Source organism: Arctopsyche grandis, chromosome 9 (genome assembly GCF_051622035.1).
Source record: "Arctopsyche grandis isolate Sample6627 chromosome 9, ASM5162203v2, whole genome shotgun sequence".
Taxonomy (NCBI): Eukaryota; Metazoa; Arthropoda; class Insecta; order Trichoptera; family Hydropsychidae; genus Arctopsyche; species Arctopsyche grandis.
The window spans coordinates 1,971,740-1,989,723 of NC_135363.1; the positions used below are offsets into that span (position 1 = coordinate 1,971,740).

Consider the following 17,984-nt stretch of genomic DNA (forward strand, 5'->3'; position numbering starts at 1 on the left):
AGACAAAAAAAAACATTTATACACAATCATAAACGATAGCATTATAATAAGATCAAATAATAAAGTACAAAGTAGCGAATGTCTTGCATCTACAGCCAGCACCAATATTTACCAAATGGAAGATGGAAGATCAAAATTCCACTCATATATCACATTCAATTATGAAAATAATTATGAGCGCAGGCTACCAGACAAATAGGTTAAAATAATTACCGATAACCTACGCTCACTGAGGTGGAAAATATCACATTCAGGATCAGCAGCAACGATTTCATTGTGAAGTCGAATAGCTCTTGGAATAGGAGCCATTCGATAAAGAACTGTGCGGGCAGGAGGTAAAACCAACAAATGATGATGTCTACCACGCCGGTGACCGTCACCGCATCGAAAAGTCGAAAAATCGAAAATGTTCATTTACCATGAATACATATGAAAATTGGGTGGTATATATATATATATATATATATATATATATATATATATATATATATATATATATATATATATATATCAGTGGCATGCGGTAAAACTCTCTCTCCCCCCGTCGTACAGCCTCGCTTAATTTGCGCGAGCAGGATACAAGAGCAGGATAAGAGAGATAGGATAAGAGAGCAGGATAAGAGAAACAAGAGGAACAGGCTTTTCCTCGCGTATCCTGCCCGCGCACATTAAGCAAGGCTGTACGACAAAAAGAGAGATAATTTCACCGCGTGCCAATGATATATATTATATATATACATAGTACCGTTTACCATGCATACATTATTTTCGATCTTTCGACTTAAGATCTTTCGATTTTCGATCTTTGCTTTCCGATATTTGCTTTTTCGATATTTCGACTTTTGATGCCGTGATGTAGACCCCTACCACGCACATACTTATTAGGAACATAAAGTCCCAACTGTTCCACCAACGACGGGCATTACGTATTACCACGTAAAAGCTGGAGAACAAAACGAATTAATGAGAAGTTTCCCCGGAGTTCAAGGGAATTATACCCAAGCATGCCCATACATATTTATTTATTCATACTTGGGAAACACGTCATAGTCGATAGACTCAATTTAATATTTTTCCCAAAATGCCATTACCGGGTTGCCTCTGAGAGACATACATATGTATATGGTATTAAACTAAATATATATGTACACTACATATGTATATACTTATAAATATATGCACGTATAGATCAGAATTTTTTAAATAATACTCAAATAGTGGTTACATAGTGGGTACGATGGTTTTGTCAATTTGATGAAGAACCATTTCAACAATGAAATAAATTGTTAAATTGGCAAACTCTGATAGGAAACGATCGACTTGGAGCCACATACATATATCCACCCAGCAGCACTACAGATGATACTCGGAATAAATTATTTTTAATCGAGGTCAACCCACGGGATTGAACCCGGCAACCTCTGGGTGGTAGGGATTCATGCAACCACCAAGCCGTGCTACTGGCTTATTTGAAATTAAAATTAAAATCGAATATATTTATACACAGTGAAAAAGCTACAGAGATTGGATCGACTAATGGTACACTACAAGACAACATTACATTACTTAACAACAACTAAAACAACACTACCGTACCCAAGGCAATGTATACTGATTTCATACTATGTATGTATGTTCTCATCATAGACTTCACAAAGGTGTAAGTAGATACAAAAATGGAAAATTTCAAACCGGCTTTAAGTCGGTTCTCCTGGGCAATATTGTAAAGCTCTTTACGTCCGGAAGTCGCCACGTCTGACGTAACATCCGGACTTGGAGTTGTCCGGATTTTCGTCACGTCACAAGACTCAGCCTCGCAAAATATATCGCCCTCTACGGAGGCCCAAAGTAGCTTTTGATAAAACTACAATGTAGCCATATTAATTCTATATAATATCAACACATGTATTTGTTAAATTTATCCTTTCATTAAAATCCTTGCTTGTACACCATCTGTATATCTAGTACATGTGTACACTTGTCAAACCACCTGTGCTTGCTATTCGGAATTATAAACATAAATAATGTACAAGTCATATACAATTATGTATTACATTCAAAGAGCACTTTAATTTGAATTTGAGGTTAGAAATGCGGCTTATATGTATTGTAGATTTTTTTGACATACATATGTACATATAAGTAGCGTAGCGTGTAACCAGTAACCAGTAGCGTGGTCTAGTGGTGAATGTTGAATTATCTCGTACTTGATGTTACGAGTTCGATTCCCGCTAAGTCTCGCTATTGGCCAGACCTTGGTTTGTCAAGGTCGATCGTTTCTTATCAGAATTTGCCAATTTTTCTGATTTTCATTGAAACGATTCCTGTAAAATTGGCGTTTCCTTCCCAATTTTCTGTTGCGAACCTTTAGTTATTGTTATATCTTAGGTTTCGCCATATTGCTCACCATATGTAGATGTCTCTGTGGTTGTTCATCGAATATAAAATTCGTATTGTTACATGAAAGTTATTCATCGTTATTTATCGTATTAATACGATGTTTGTAATATCTGACCATAGATGTCAGATATTGTTTAGATTTACATGTATCTATGTAATAATTATGTGGACCAGGAAGGCGAAGGTTTACCTGTTAAGCCTTCCTGGTATACTTGTATATATGTATGTAAATAAATAAATAAATAAGCCGCTTTCTTAATTGTTCCAGTCGAATTGACTTATATAGTTATGCCTAATTTTTTACATTGTAATTATATTCGTACATTTTGTACGGCGAGCGTTATCGCAGATACACAGACAGAATAGCGATATTATATATGTGGGTCTACGTGACGAGACAGACTGTTAAATTACAGAAAACACAAATATCGGAAGGCAAAGATCGAAAATCGAAAGATCTTAAATCGAAAGATCAAAAAAACTTTTTCAAAAGATCAAAAAAGGCTTTTGACCATCTTTCAAAAAACCGAAAACCAGCTTTTTTGGCTCGATCAACCAGCTTTTTAAGATTTTCTTTAATTAATGTTTTTTTTTTCAAATTTCTATGAAAGATCAAAAAAAATGTTTATATACTTTCATTGAAAAACAAAAAAGGTATGGCACTTACCGGTGGCTTTGAGCGGTCTCCGTGACGAGACAGAATGTTAAATGACAGAAAACGCAAATATCGGAAGGCAAAGATCGAAAATCGAAAGATAAAAAAAATGGTGCATGGTAAACGGTACATACTCACTTAATTTGCGCGAGCAGGATACAACAGGAACAAGAGGAACATGCTTTTCCTCCCGTATTCTGCGCGCGCACATTAATACGGGAGGAAAAGCCTGTTCCTCTTTTTCCTGTTGTATCCTACTCGCGCAAATTAAGTGAGTATGTACCGTTTACCATGCACCATTTTTTTTTTTTGATTTTTCGACTTAAGATCTTTCGATTTTCGATCTTTGCCTTCCGATATTTATATTTTTATATTTTTTATATTATTTTATATTTGCATTTTCTGTCATTTAACATTCTGTCTCGTCACGGAGACCGTATATATGTATACGATGTGTACATCCGTTACGTACCTATGAAAGCCCCGTATATAATTTTTTTAATATTGCAATTAATCTGAGGAATCTTTCATGAAGGAATCATACATGGAAGAATATATATATATATATACCCGGCGTCACCCAGGCGGAAATTATATAGGCGGGTTACTATCAATAATAAGTCTAGGAGGCTTTGTGTACGGGAATCATTAACGTCATTACCCAAAACTAAAGTCCAAAGCGCAAGACTATAGTTTGCAACTATAATAACGACTCTCTTTGACAAATCGCGGTTGTCTCGCCTTAGAATTCCGTTTGCCACCGACTTGCAAGAATTTACGAGGGTGGGATGGAGGCGAGGAAACACTGGAGGCTCTGCCCCTTTTGTGTCCGAATTGCCAGCGAAGAGTCTGCCCTTACTTGGTACCCCCTCCTCTTTTCCCACCCCGCCCCTGAAGAAGAAATCCTGAGGATAATGTAGATACGGCCCGAGGATTTGGCCGCGTTCAATAATAAATCATCAGGGCGCATCCGAAATAGGCGCGCGCTCTCATGCCTTATTCAGGCCCGCAGCCGAAGGGTTAATGGGGTTGATTTATACTCGACCTTACTCGCGTGGCAGACTGAACATAGTGCGTTTCAAACTGCGACATTTCAAAATATGCACGATCCATCTCCAATTCGAGGGACTGCTTTCTTAAAAGGACGATTTGTATCAATGCGACTGCGGCGTAGAATGTTGACAGTGCAGCTAGACTAGAACTCTGGTGACAATTTAGCAAAAAAGTAACCGAGCGAATTTTCAATGCTTTAGTTCTTATACAAGAATGAAATATATTCTTTTAACACTGAACCCTTATGATATATTTTAAAAGATACACTTTTAAGTATCACTTTAGTCGATTCGATGTAACTTACATAGACTTACAAGAACCGAGATGCTGTCGCATTCGTGCAATGTGTTGTAGCATTAACCCTTTGAGTGCTGACCATTGATGTATAATACACTAGATCCGCCCTCACGCTTTAAACTGGTCTCCCTTTTGGCGCATGCAAAATACATGGCGCATGCACAGTTTCTCTCAGTAGGTACCGCTGCGTCGTAGGGAAAGAAACCTTTTTTTTCCAACTTCCCCGCTAGTTAAACCCCCCGCACCCCTCAGTTATTGAAGACAAGATCTCCGACCAAAATCACACGTCAGGGCCCATCTATGTGTATTATGTATCTATGGTGCTGACGTATTTTCTGTTGAAAGCCCGCCAAGCTGAAAATTTCGACAAAATTTCTACCTAGAATTATTTAGAAATCCAATAGAAAGCAGGTATAAAATAGATAACTAGCACCGAGGATTTAGAGTTTTGTAAAGGTGTGTTTAGACTCTCTAATATATCTTGCATCAATATAAAATAAACAAAAGAAGTCTATTAATGAATGTATTTTTCCAAAACCAAAACCATTTTTCCAGTTCCATCTTCTTCATAGCCAAGCCACAATATAAAAAAATACTCAGCAGTTAGGCATTTCCATCGGGAAATTCTGCTATGGTTATAAATTCAGAAATCCCGGTGTAAACCAGTCTTTATAAACGTTGACAAATGAATGACACAGATAACACGACCCATGTTCAATGCTACCTGGAAAGGTTTAACGGGTAGTATTATTGTTTAGTTTGTACATGCTGAAAATACAACGCCTATCGGCGTTTTTCAGGCCCATGGACTTGTTGGAAAAACGCCGATCGGCGTTGGTCATCATTCATAGGGTTAAAAGGACGTAAAATTATTTCTTATTTAATTATATAATTTAATAACATGTCGTTGACAGTTACTTTTATCGTATAATATAAATTTCCGTAAAAATATAAATTTCTATTCATGTAAAATATATACGTATTCCATAAATTAATTAATTATATAAACGACGTATTTTATATTAAAATTTAATTAATGTTAATATTTGAAAATACAAAACACGAACTCAAAACTAACAAAAAATAAAATTATAATATTACCGACCGCTATACGCAAGAACTAATGTTGAACTGAAACGAAATGTAATTGCTATCGCGGGTCGAATGGGGGTTGAATGCCATAACATGTAAATTTTACGTTTATACGTCTCGTGCTATATCGGTTCCATCGGATAGTATATTCGAAGAGCACTTTAATTCGAATTTGAGGTTAGAACGATGAACTTGAGAGACGCGTAAAGCTGTTTATTATTTACCGCACTGGTTGACTTGGTCTGATGTTCTGACTACTCGCATAATCGGATTAAGCTATAAATGTGTGATTAACTATACAATACTTCTTCCGAAAATCCAATTGTTATAACACACAATTAGAGCACGACCCAAAGAAAAGGAAAAAGCAATACGAATCCAGAGATGAATAAGTAAATAGATCATTCCGTGATTGGCCGGCACGTGTACTAATTCCACAGCTCAATTACGCGCATAATTGAGTCAGCGGTCGACAATGGCGACTCGAGCACGCTCCAATATCTCACAAGAATATCCACCAGGAGGCGCTGCGGCGGCGCGCCGCCATTATTTTATGGACGCTTTCAGATTAGCCATATTGTCGGATTAATTGAGCGACCGTTGCAGCAAAGTGCACTTCCACAATAGAATTAAGTTCATCGGCGTCCCGAATTAAATTATAATATTACATTGCTAGAAAAATAATTGCGAATAAATGAAAACTTAATAAATATCTACATTTTTTTTAATTATAAACGTTTTTTTTGATTTTCGAAAATTTCGTTACATTCTCATTTATTTTGTTTCTCACTTTAACATTACAACTCTGTCAACTTATTAATAAATTAACTTAATAGTCTGTCAACTGGCAACACACAGATTTTTACTGCAGACGTGTCACTTGCGTGTACTCACTTTTTACAAACCTCCTTTACGTTTCACTTACAATTACAATTCAGGAAAAAATTTGCCTCTTATCCGATCGTTTTCATACTTTGCCATATTGCTCATTTTGGTCATCAATATAAGTAAATGGATCCTCCACCATTACGATACAGATAAAATATCGTTTAAGACGCGTTTGAAGTTTGCAAATTTGAAATCTGGGTGACGTCTATGTAGTCTTTAGTTTTATACATAGATGGCGGTGGTAAAATAAAATTATTGGTATTTTTATTCAAAATAATAATTTTTATCAACGAATACGTGCATCTACATATGTAATTACTAGTTACGGTCTATTTATACTATCCAGCAGTTCATGGCTACAGCACAGCGCAGCAGCTCACGCAAACGACAGTTTCTATCCATACTATACAGCACCTCACTGTTTCGGCACGCTCAGACAATTTTTGACAGAGTACAAGGCAAAATCGGCTTACGTATACAATACGGAACGCGACGATACGGCGTAATATTGCTCGAGACAATATAACATATCCGAAAATATTCAATGCGCATGCGCACTTTCGTTGCTATACGTGCGTGAATATTTCTAGAGTGGCCAAAGAAAGACAGTTTTACTTGATACGTTACGGTAACATGTATGAATAGATTTTTCCGGCTATTGCTGTTACTTGCTGTTTCGTCTACGCCACGTTAGACATGAATTTGTCCATATAAATTGTACCAAAGTGCCGGTACGTGCTGTGCTAGTACAGATAGACCTTCAATAATAACATCAACTTTATTTATTGCCAGCAGCATAGCTCGATCGTTAAGTTTCTGCCTAGCACCAAGAGGCGCTGGGTTCGATCCCATGAGCTGACCTCGATTGAAAAGAATTTTTCCGAGTATATCTGTAGTGCTGCTGGTCAGACTTTTGTCATTTTTTCTGATTTCATTGTTGAAACGGTTCCCGATTAAATTGGCTAAAATCCTTCCTACCTACTATGTCACCACTATTTGAGTATGATTAATGTACAATACAATTTATAGATGTCTCGTTAATTTGTGACTTTTCAGTGTCTCGTAATTCAGCGACTTGTTTAATAAAAATGCCGCATTGTTTGTAATTGGCCAGGAAGGCACGTTGGAGTTTACCTGTAAGGCCTTCCTGGTGTAAAAATGTAATAAAAAATTCAATTCTACCAAAATACAAACCAAAAATACACATAATATTTACATGAACACGATGAAATGATCTTGATTAAGTATTTATAACTATAATACCTAACGATAATAGAAACCTAATAAGTATTTATAACTATAATTATATACATACATATATAAAGAAATAAAATGTTCCATAAATGAAAATACCACAGAGTAGAACAGGATGATTTTGTAATCAAATTAAAATTTCGTAGTATAATTTATTATTAAATTCGCTAACGCGACGACTCTGCCCGTAAATGGGCTAGTTCCAGCTGCGCCATCTATATATAATATTATATACAACGTAGTAGCGTGGATTATTGAGTGGTTTTATCGCAATAAGGCAACATTAAATTGGATTGTGAAGTGCATTATGTTGAATATTAATGGTAAATCGTTAGCTGAAAGTTCACAGTTCGATGTACCTGGAAAAAAATTATATTAAAACATTGATTATATCCAAATGTCATCTAACTCGATATTTCATTTCATTTGTGTACATTTTTTAAATACGTCGATTTATTTTATTTTTATTTAACCAGCAGCGTGGCCTAGTGCTTAGCATATTATGCTTTCGAGCAGAGTGGTCACTGGTTCGAGTCACACTAGAGTCCTACTGCTGGCCAGACCTTGGTTTGTGACTCCAGACCAATCATTTCTTATTAGAGTTTGCCAATTTTTCTGATTTTCATTGAAACGGTTTTGAACGGTTGAAACATATTACAACTTTCACTGATTCGTATAAAAATGCAAAGATTTTCACCATCTCAAAATTTGATGACTTACATATATTATAAAGATGATCTGAAAATGTATGATTCTGTTTCATTGAAACGGTTATTGTAAAATTGGTATCTCCTTTCCTATCTCTCTTGCTAATTTCAAGTTATTCGGCGTTTTGAGGTTCGCCAATTTGATTATAAAATGCTGCAAAAATGTCTCCATAGAAGTCACTGTAGATTTTTGTATGAATTCGCATTGTTTAAATAACATATTTATTATATTGATTGATTGTATTGTATCTGTATAAGTGCACTCGTCGCTTTGAATCGATTTGTAAAGGCGAGTGAGTGTTCATGTTCTATGAAATAGAATAAAAATAAAAAATAATTTTAGGTTTAAAACCAGGTACTTATATCTGTTACATAAACTGGTAATTGGATTATTAGTCACATTACGATCGCCTAAAAAGACAATTTTTGCCGTAAAAATTTCGAATACGGAATATTTAGCACTCGAGTTCTCGTTAGTATGATACTGTAGCGTGTGCTAAAAGGAGCCGCCGGTATAATTGGTTTCGAGGATTATCTCCAAGCTTAAGTGCGAGTCGGCTAACAATGAGAGACCCCCGAATGCACTTAGCGGCGGTAACAGCACTCGGTCGCTTTCCCGTGGAGTTCTTAGAACTGACAACGCGATAGCATGGGACTGGATATCCGAGTACGTGACTAAACAATAGGGAAGTAACCGGACGACAAAGATGCCCTGAGCGACCTGTCCTTTATAAGGAGGTACTCAGACCATATCAAGACATTCTGGATGGAGTGCGTGTATCTCCTTAATCATCAATAAATGCTGTGAAACGACTTTGGCCTTTTACTTGGATCCTCCACCCACCCGTACGCAACAATACTTATCGTTAGTATTGTTACGTACGCCGCGGATTGAGCGAATTGCACTTAGACCAACGGATATCTGTTATCGGGTTAATTAATTGCATGCACTTACTTCCAAGGATTATATCTGGAAGTGCATTTAGGCTAAACAATGACCGTTATTAGTTATTTCTCAGAATCGGTACGGGGAGACCCAATGTCGTGGAAATACATATCCGAATACGTGACTATACAACAGGTAAACAGATTAGGCGTCCTGAGAGATGTACCCTTTATAAGGCGGTACGTAGGCGATATCATGTAATTCTGGACTTAGCAGTGACACTGCGTGTATCTCCTTAATCATCAATATATGCTGTGAAACGACTGTTGGCCTTTTACTTGGATCCTCCACCCACCCCTACGCAACAGTATGTATGATGGACTTTTCGGTTGCCACATGTTCCGTTATAGAGATTTTAGTGAATTTTGAGCGAGCGTTTTGTGACCAATAATCACCGAACCACCTAATCTAGCCTAACCTTATATGAAGATTATTGATAGACTTTTTTCGTGGGGAGAAAACACTCCCCACGAAAAATGCGAACCGTGAAGTAAAATACGCCGTCGTAAGATACAAGCAGTGTAACCGAAATTAAATTAAATTTTGCATAAAATCTTATGAAACAATTCAAACAACTGAAATACAAATTCCGAAAAAGGTATTGTTGACCTTTGCAACAAAATCAAGGGTCTATTCAAATACGTATACACATACATGCATACATATGTACACACAATTTCTGGGTAATGGTCGAATTTCGGCCGACAAAGGCCAACGCGATAAAATCACACTGGCCACAATGAGAGCGACAACAATGAGAGGCAGATACAGATAGCGAGCGGGCATCATAAGGGTTAAATCCGACCGGACGGCATTATAGGCTCTGCGGCGCCGTTAACCCGTTAACGACCCAGTTGCATCCATTATTATTGGCGGTGGGGAGTCCCTCGTTAATTCGACGTTACGCACTGTTCGTTCGACGTGTAACGTCGTCGATTGATTTATAGCGTCTATGAATCACGTCGAACTGTCGCCACACGAAAAAGCCGTGCAAATGTCAATTTAAATTTTAAATCGAAACGTTACAACTTTCAAAAGGTTATAGTAAAATTATAATTTTCCTAATTCGAATACTAACCTTTCCAAGCTCCAAATAACACGAAATAAATCCCTTAAAATAATTTATAATACACCCATATATACTAACTTGAAAAAACTGCATGCCATAAATAATATTCCGTTTATTGCAGCTTTTTGACAATTTTTCAAAAAACCGAAAACCGGATTTTTAAGGTTTCTTTAATTAATGTTTTTTCCTCAAAATTGACAATTATGAATTTAAATTTTCTATGAAAGATCAAAATAAATGTGTATATCTAAATTCTCTTAGGTAATAGGCGTATATTTCTTTGAACAACAAAAAAAAGTTAGAGCACGGATGATACGTTAGTTTATATTGTTGCGTAGGGGTGGGTGGAGGATCCGAGTAAAAGGCCAACAGTCGTTTCACAGCATTTATTGATGATTAAGGAGATACACGCAGTGTCACGGCTAAGTCCAGAATGACATGATATCGCCTACGTACCCCCTTATAAAGGGTAGATCTCTCAGGGCGCCTAATCTGTTTACCTGTTGTATAGTCACGTATTCGGATATGTATTTCCACGTCATTGGGTCTTCCCGTACCGATTCTGAGAAATAACTAATAACGGTCATTGTTTAGCCTAAATGCACTTAGAGTCCAGATATAATCCTGGAAGTAAGTGCAAGCTCTTACATAGTTAATCCGATAACAGATAACCCTTGAACGGTCACATAGTCTCTGGGATTCTATTCGCTTAATCCGCGGCGTACGTAACAATATTGTAGGTGATGATGTGCAAGTTATGACTCATAACTTGCACATCATCACCTACAATTTAACAATGCATTTACAACCTTTGAACAATACACGGCCCCCTCAGGCTCCGGTGACTAGTTATGAGTGATATTTTATCTACATAGGTTATGTGAGAATAAACTGAAAGTGAACTTAAGTAAGACTAAGATGATGTGGATGAATAATAAAAAAGTTGTGAGTGATGTGATTATGAATGGGAGAATGGTAGAAGTAGTAGATTAAGTATTTGGGCATTTATTTGGATTGTAAATTAAGTTTTAAGGTGCACGCAGATTATATTATTAAAAAAATGGCAAAAAAAGTTGGGTTTAGAAACTTATTAAGTATAAAAAGTAAAATATTGATATATAATTGTATTGTACGGCCTCATACTGCGCTACAATCCTCAATCTATTTAGTGGTTTGTGTATTGATAAACTGCAGAAAGTGCAGAATAGAGCAACGCGTGCAATTTTGAATGTGAGGAAACATAAGAATGTAAGAAGTATGTTAGATGAATTGAAATGGTTGGACATTAGAAATAGTCTTAAAGTAAGCACTTTAAAGTTTATATATAAACTAGATAAGAATCTATTACCCAAATATTTTAATAATCATATACATAGTTAGGAATAGAGATATACATACTTATAAAACGAGAAATAGGAATAAATTAATTATATGTAGAGCTAAGAAAGCTAAAACTGCAGGCGGTGTTTTTCACAGAAGTGTTCAAATGTATAATGCCCTTCCTGAAGGCATTAGAAGTTCTAATAACATTGCTGCTTTCTTGAAGGGTGTTAATGGATACCTTTGTGGAAGATGATTTATAATTTTTTGTTGTTATTTTGTTATTTTGTATTATATGTATTAGCAGTTTTGCTATTTGAATAAATAAATAAACTTAGCGGTTTCTTTGAGATTTAGTAATGTACGAAGACCAGGTCATAAACCGATAAAATATTATTGAAAGTATCTAGTTTCAATGACTAGACTGCGGATAGAGAGCTTGCCGTTAATTGTTAAATTGTTGTAAATGCTAAACCGCCCCGATTCCTGGAAAAAGCACGCTCTCTATCCGCAGTATATCAATAACCTACCCAACTTCAGGTATAGAAAACATTATCCTTCAACCAGATCAGCACATTTTAGATTGAACAAAAATCTGGTTGAGGAGTTTGATGCCTCTAGCGACAGGCGAAGAAACCATCAAATTGGTACGTACCCCAGAAGAAGAGCTGTGAAGTGAGCTTCAATTTCTTGCGGAATTGATCGCTCAATTCCGCAATAATTTGAGAATTGCTCACCAAACCAACCAGTAATTTATAGAAAATTTTCCCCAAATATACTCTACGTCGTGACTCAAGGGAATTATAACCTAGTGCTCCCAGCAGGTAAGCACTAGGATAGAGTCAAGGTTAGTGACCGTAATCTATAATGTAAATATATCTGAGAAACCTCATCTGTACTATATCCATTCTCAAGCAATTGACCCTATCACTAGGGCTCCATATAATTAGAGGTAGGATAGTCACAGTGCTATCCATTGTTCCATTGTTGTAAATCCTTTGTAAAAAAAGTTCGACAAACCTTTAACAATGCGTTTACAACCTTTGAACAATACGCGGCACCTTCTGGGTCCGGTGACTACATATAATAGAATAAGACTCAAGAATGCTTCATACTAGCGAAGTACTAGTACACTATGGAAAGGTTTACTTGCACGCAGTATGAAACCCAACATTTTTGCAGTTCTTGAGCAAATATCATCAATATCGTAATTAAATATAATACATAAGAATTGACTTTTGTCCTGCGCGGCTATGTCAGCGCAGAACTTTCGTGCGTGGTTTTGTCGGCGCGGCATTGTCGTGCGTGGTTTTGTCAGCGCGGATTTATCGGGGTGCCGTACGGCAAATGTAATAAAAAATAAAAATTGAATTATATTTAGATAGTAGAATAGATATGTATATAGATGTAGATATAGATAGATAGATGAATGATAAAGTCCTCTTCGTCAGAACAGAGAGCTTGCAAAAAGTTGGAGTACTGCGGTTTCAAACATAGTCGGAGTATTAAATCAGCAGAGAATTCCAACATTTTCTAAACTGCGCACACAATTTTATCATAACAATTTCATTAACGATCTCGCATTCAAAGAATTTTATTAACGTCGAACACGAAACGGTCGAAACTGCGATTAGCAACGAAACGAATGAAAATAATCGCCAAATAAAACCTATTTAAAAAAAAAAATCTAAATTATACACTAAGAGTTAATTTCAATTAAATTTGCCCGCCGTTGTTGCGAACGATTTAATACAATCAATTTATGAAATCTACTAAAATGCGATTTTTTTCAGTACGCAAACATAATACAAGGGAAATTAATACTCTTGCGCTAATGAAAGGTTTTAATCAACTAACAGTCGGTAGACTGCACGGGAAAATGTTTGAATAAAATCCGACCACTTTGCGGATGCTGAATTTGCATACCAGAGGCACTATATGCAGATGTTGCGGTGAATGTCGATGGTAATATTTGCACACACACACACACTCTTGAAAATAGCCCCATGGGTCGGCTCAAATGAACCATAATCCGACGCAAACTAGTGATAAAGTCTACTCAAGATTAGAAATACATAATTCGCATGTACACACACCTTTGTGTGTCTATATTTTATATCGTATATAATAATAATTGTCTAATGTCGTGCAAAGAGACGGAGCATGGTGAGTGTGTGAAATACTCACTCACCATGCTCCGTCTCTTTCTATCCTTGGAATCGTATATCGTGGAGAGAGACGCGGCATAGTGTGGGCTTTGCGCATGTCACTTCGAGCAGTGGGTATCGTATATAATACAAATATATAGTTAAAACGGCGATTTCCGTTGATCCGAATCGCGAACGGAGTGCACAAGTTTGTGCACACAGACCACTAGTATTTTATAATTCGAAATACGCTTTAAAACCGGCCACGTTACAGGCCGAGTACTGATAAAATTGTCTAGCGATAACCTGAAAATTTATAAATAAAAAATTGACGGAAAAAAACCAAAGAAGAAATTTTGACCCTGGGTGACCCTTTTCCCACTGATAACTCAAACTCGTTGCAATTGAGATAATCACCGATTTTTAATTTAGCTTTAAAATAATAATATACTCTTTTCGTACGTTTTTTTAATTTTCAATTCAAGTTTTAAGTTGTTTTAATTTTATTCTTAATAGGCACCCGACGATATTTAATAGGACCTATAGTCTATACATATTATTGCGTAGGGGTGGGTGGAGGATCCAAGTAAAAGGCCAAAATCGTTTCACAGCATTTATTGATGATTAAGGAGATACACGCACTGCCAGTGCTCAGTCCAGAATGACATGATATCGCCTACGTACCGCCTTATACGGGGTAGTTCTCTCAGGACATCTAATCTGTTTACCTATTGTTTATTTATTATTTATTAATAGTTTTGGACCATTGTGGCATTACAGGAAGAACCTAATGCGCCACAATGACCTACATTTAACAAAGATAATACAAGTAAAAAAAACAGAAAAATTGTATAGTCACATATTCGAATATGTCTTCCGACGGTATGGGTCAGTTCTGCGAAGGGATTAATAACGGTCATTGTTTAGCCTATATGCACTTAGAGTCTAGATATAATCCTTGAAACCAATTATCCCGGTCGCACGGTATGCTAACGCCTCTAAGCGCAAGCACTTAGTTAATCCGTTAACAGATAATCCTTGAACGGTCACACAGTCTCTGGGATTCTATTCGCTTAATCCGCGGTGTACGTAACAATATAAACATTGCGTAGCGGGAATTTAGCGGGGAATTAAACCATTTAGTTGGATTTTTTTCAATAAATGTTTTTTTCATATTAGCCAGCAGTTTAGCTCGGTAGTTGCGTTAATGTTAACCATAGAAAGGTTGCCGGGTTCTATCTCATGGGTTGACCTCAATTGAATTTATATTTATTTATTTTAATATACAAGTATACCACAGCGTCTTTACAGGTCACCCCAATATACATATGTAAGAGTTAAATACCATAGATGTCACTTAGAGGCAACCCAAAATGGCATCATGGGAAAATATATAATAGGGTCCATCAGCTATGCAGTCTTTCCCTTGTATTAAAATTATTATATTACTAAAGAGGCGTTATATTAACTGCATTAATTTTTCGAATAAAGTTTTAAGAAGTGTTTGACTATAAGAATATTGACTCCATGGTCACTTTTCTTGTCCTCATCAATTGAGGTATAATATATTTATAATAATAAATTATCTAAAGCGAAACGAGTCAAATTGTACGGTAGATATAAAATACAAAATATAATAATATACATATGTACATAAGATTTTTCCGTTTTACAATAATGAATACTATCGCCGTTGGCGGCTTTTGTTCGCAGCAGTTCTTCTTGCATTTAATAGAGAGGATTCCTCATGATTTATGGTTTTCTTCTTGGACAATGTCCAATGAGATAAAAACGGGGTATGAAACCCGCCGGAGCAGTGACTGCCGAAGAACGACTAACGACATGAGCTGGAATTGAAACGTCAGCTACCCTCAGAACGTTCCATTAATCAGAGGTTTAAGCAATCGTAATGCGCCTTCATCGACTGGAAGGGTTGAAAATTCAATTTAAACGCTAGTCTTCCCTTACCGAACAAAAAGTATACACCCTGTACATACATACATGTTCAAAATTCACGCTTGCACTTAACACCGTTTCCGTGGAAGTTTGGAATTAGCGGATATTATAGTCTTCCAGTCGAGTGAGCTGTTGTCAGCTCAAAGTTGAAGGATCGGAAACTTTCATAGTTTACTATTATCCTTATGAATATGTATATGAGCGTGTCTTTCAAATCTGACATGAAAAGAGGATACGTTTATGAAAATGCGCTACATTTTTTTATAACTAATAATAGTGTACTGTGGAGATCGGACGATCAGTGCTCGTCGACCAATGGGTGACCAACACTCATCGTCCAATCAGCGATCGGAACCCAACGGCCTATAAGCGAGCATCGCTCTACAGCCAATGAGGTATTGCGACTAATCGACCTATAGCTCTCACTGCGTTGACAATAAAAACTGACGGAATGCCCCATTTGGTTATTCACAACTGGCTGTCTGAAACATTAAAAATAAACTACTTTTATGTGCTGGAAACCCCTGTTGACGTTTAATAAAAGCCATCAGCTAGGAGTATGGCTCGGTGAATGCGTCGATACTAAGCACCGAGAGGTCGCCGGGCTCGATCCCATGAGCTGACCACGGTTGAAAAGAATTTATTCCGGTTATAATATTTAATGCTGCTGGTCAGACTTGGATATTTATGACTCCAAGTCGATCGTTTCCTGTCAGAGTTTGCCAATTTATCTGATTTTATTATTGAAGCGGTTCCTCCATCAAATTGGCAAAAAAACCATCCTACCAACAATGTCACCACTATTTGAATATGATTTAAAATATTTTATTATCTACATATCTACATAGATGTCTTGCTAGTTTTCTTATATATAGTATTTATATTATGCTTATATGTGCAGTCACAATGACGCGTTAGAGTATTCTGTAATGTCACTGTGACTAATATGTAAATAAATAAATAAAATAAAAGTAACAGAATTACAATTTATGTAATTATACATTAATTAACAAAATTTTCATTACTTAACGAAGTCGTGTAACAGATATTTATTGATCACGGATCACTTTACTGATCATAATTTTTTTTTGCAGAATGTATTTTTTTTTTTATCAAATTTATAAACCATTTAACAACTTTGTTTTATATATGTATATATATCGTGAATTGAGAAGCAATTACAGTCAAAACTCTTATAGTTTAGTTTAGCGAAAGCACCGCAAAATGGCAAAGTTTCAAAACTATCGGAAGAATGTAGGATATAATATACATATGTATGTTGTCAAACCAATGAGCGAAGTGAAATATAGAGGCTTGTAAAAAGGCCTCGCCTGTGAGCGAATAAATTATCGAGTGAACAAGTGATGATACTAATTTTAAAACTTAATCTAAAAAAGTGTACGACTCGTAACCCTAGTATATGCTATCTAGTGCACAATGTGCGTCATTTTTGAGTAAAGGGAAGGGGGGGATGAATTTTACGACTGGTGATAAATTTTATTTGAGCGCGCACAAAACTTTATAATGTGATTTATGTTAAGAAAGCGTTTTTGTTTACGTCGAAAAATTAACGGCGTAACTGAGCCCCATGGATAAAGGTGAAACATACAAAGGCCAATGGAGAAAACATGGTCTTTCGTCCCGGAGCGGATTCACCTCGCCGATATAAAAAGAAAATAACAAGTTTCATTTCAAAACTTATCCGGCGAATTATTTCGGCCTCTCGCGTATACTTGCGATGATAAAAGTTGAGGGTCACGACTCGAAACTCCGCGAAATTCGTAATAATAAATTTATTTATAGATGTGTGTGTGTATAAACCTTTGTTCGAACTGTTTAATTTATTTTACCCTTTTCCCTTTGTGGTGCTGGCTGAAAATGCATATTTGAGATAGAACAGTTGGCAACACCGCTCAGAAACACGAATGCGTACACACTATTTATATTCAAATTTACTCAATACAGAAAGGGTTAAAAAAACATTTCCACGTACAATCATTCTTATATGTACATATCATATACATATATAATATCGCTACTCTGTGTGTCTGTGTAAGATAACGCTCGCCGTACTATAATAGGCGTTTCGATTCGACGGGTTTGGTGCATCCGCTCTAAAATCGCCAGACAAACGAACGACAGATTAACAGAACGCCAGCTTTAAACGTAATTCCCGTCATCTGATGTGCAATCTATCATT

The 17,984-nt window shown here is 36.3% G+C and overlaps 1 protein-coding gene across 1 annotated transcript in view; it reads right to left on the bottom strand.

The window, feature by feature from the left end:
* Positions 1 to 17,984, bottom strand: part of LOC143916882 (uncharacterized) — a 357,016-nt gene that overhangs the window by 337,426 nt on the left and 1,606 nt on the right. The gene's annotated exons all lie outside the window — the stretch shown is intronic.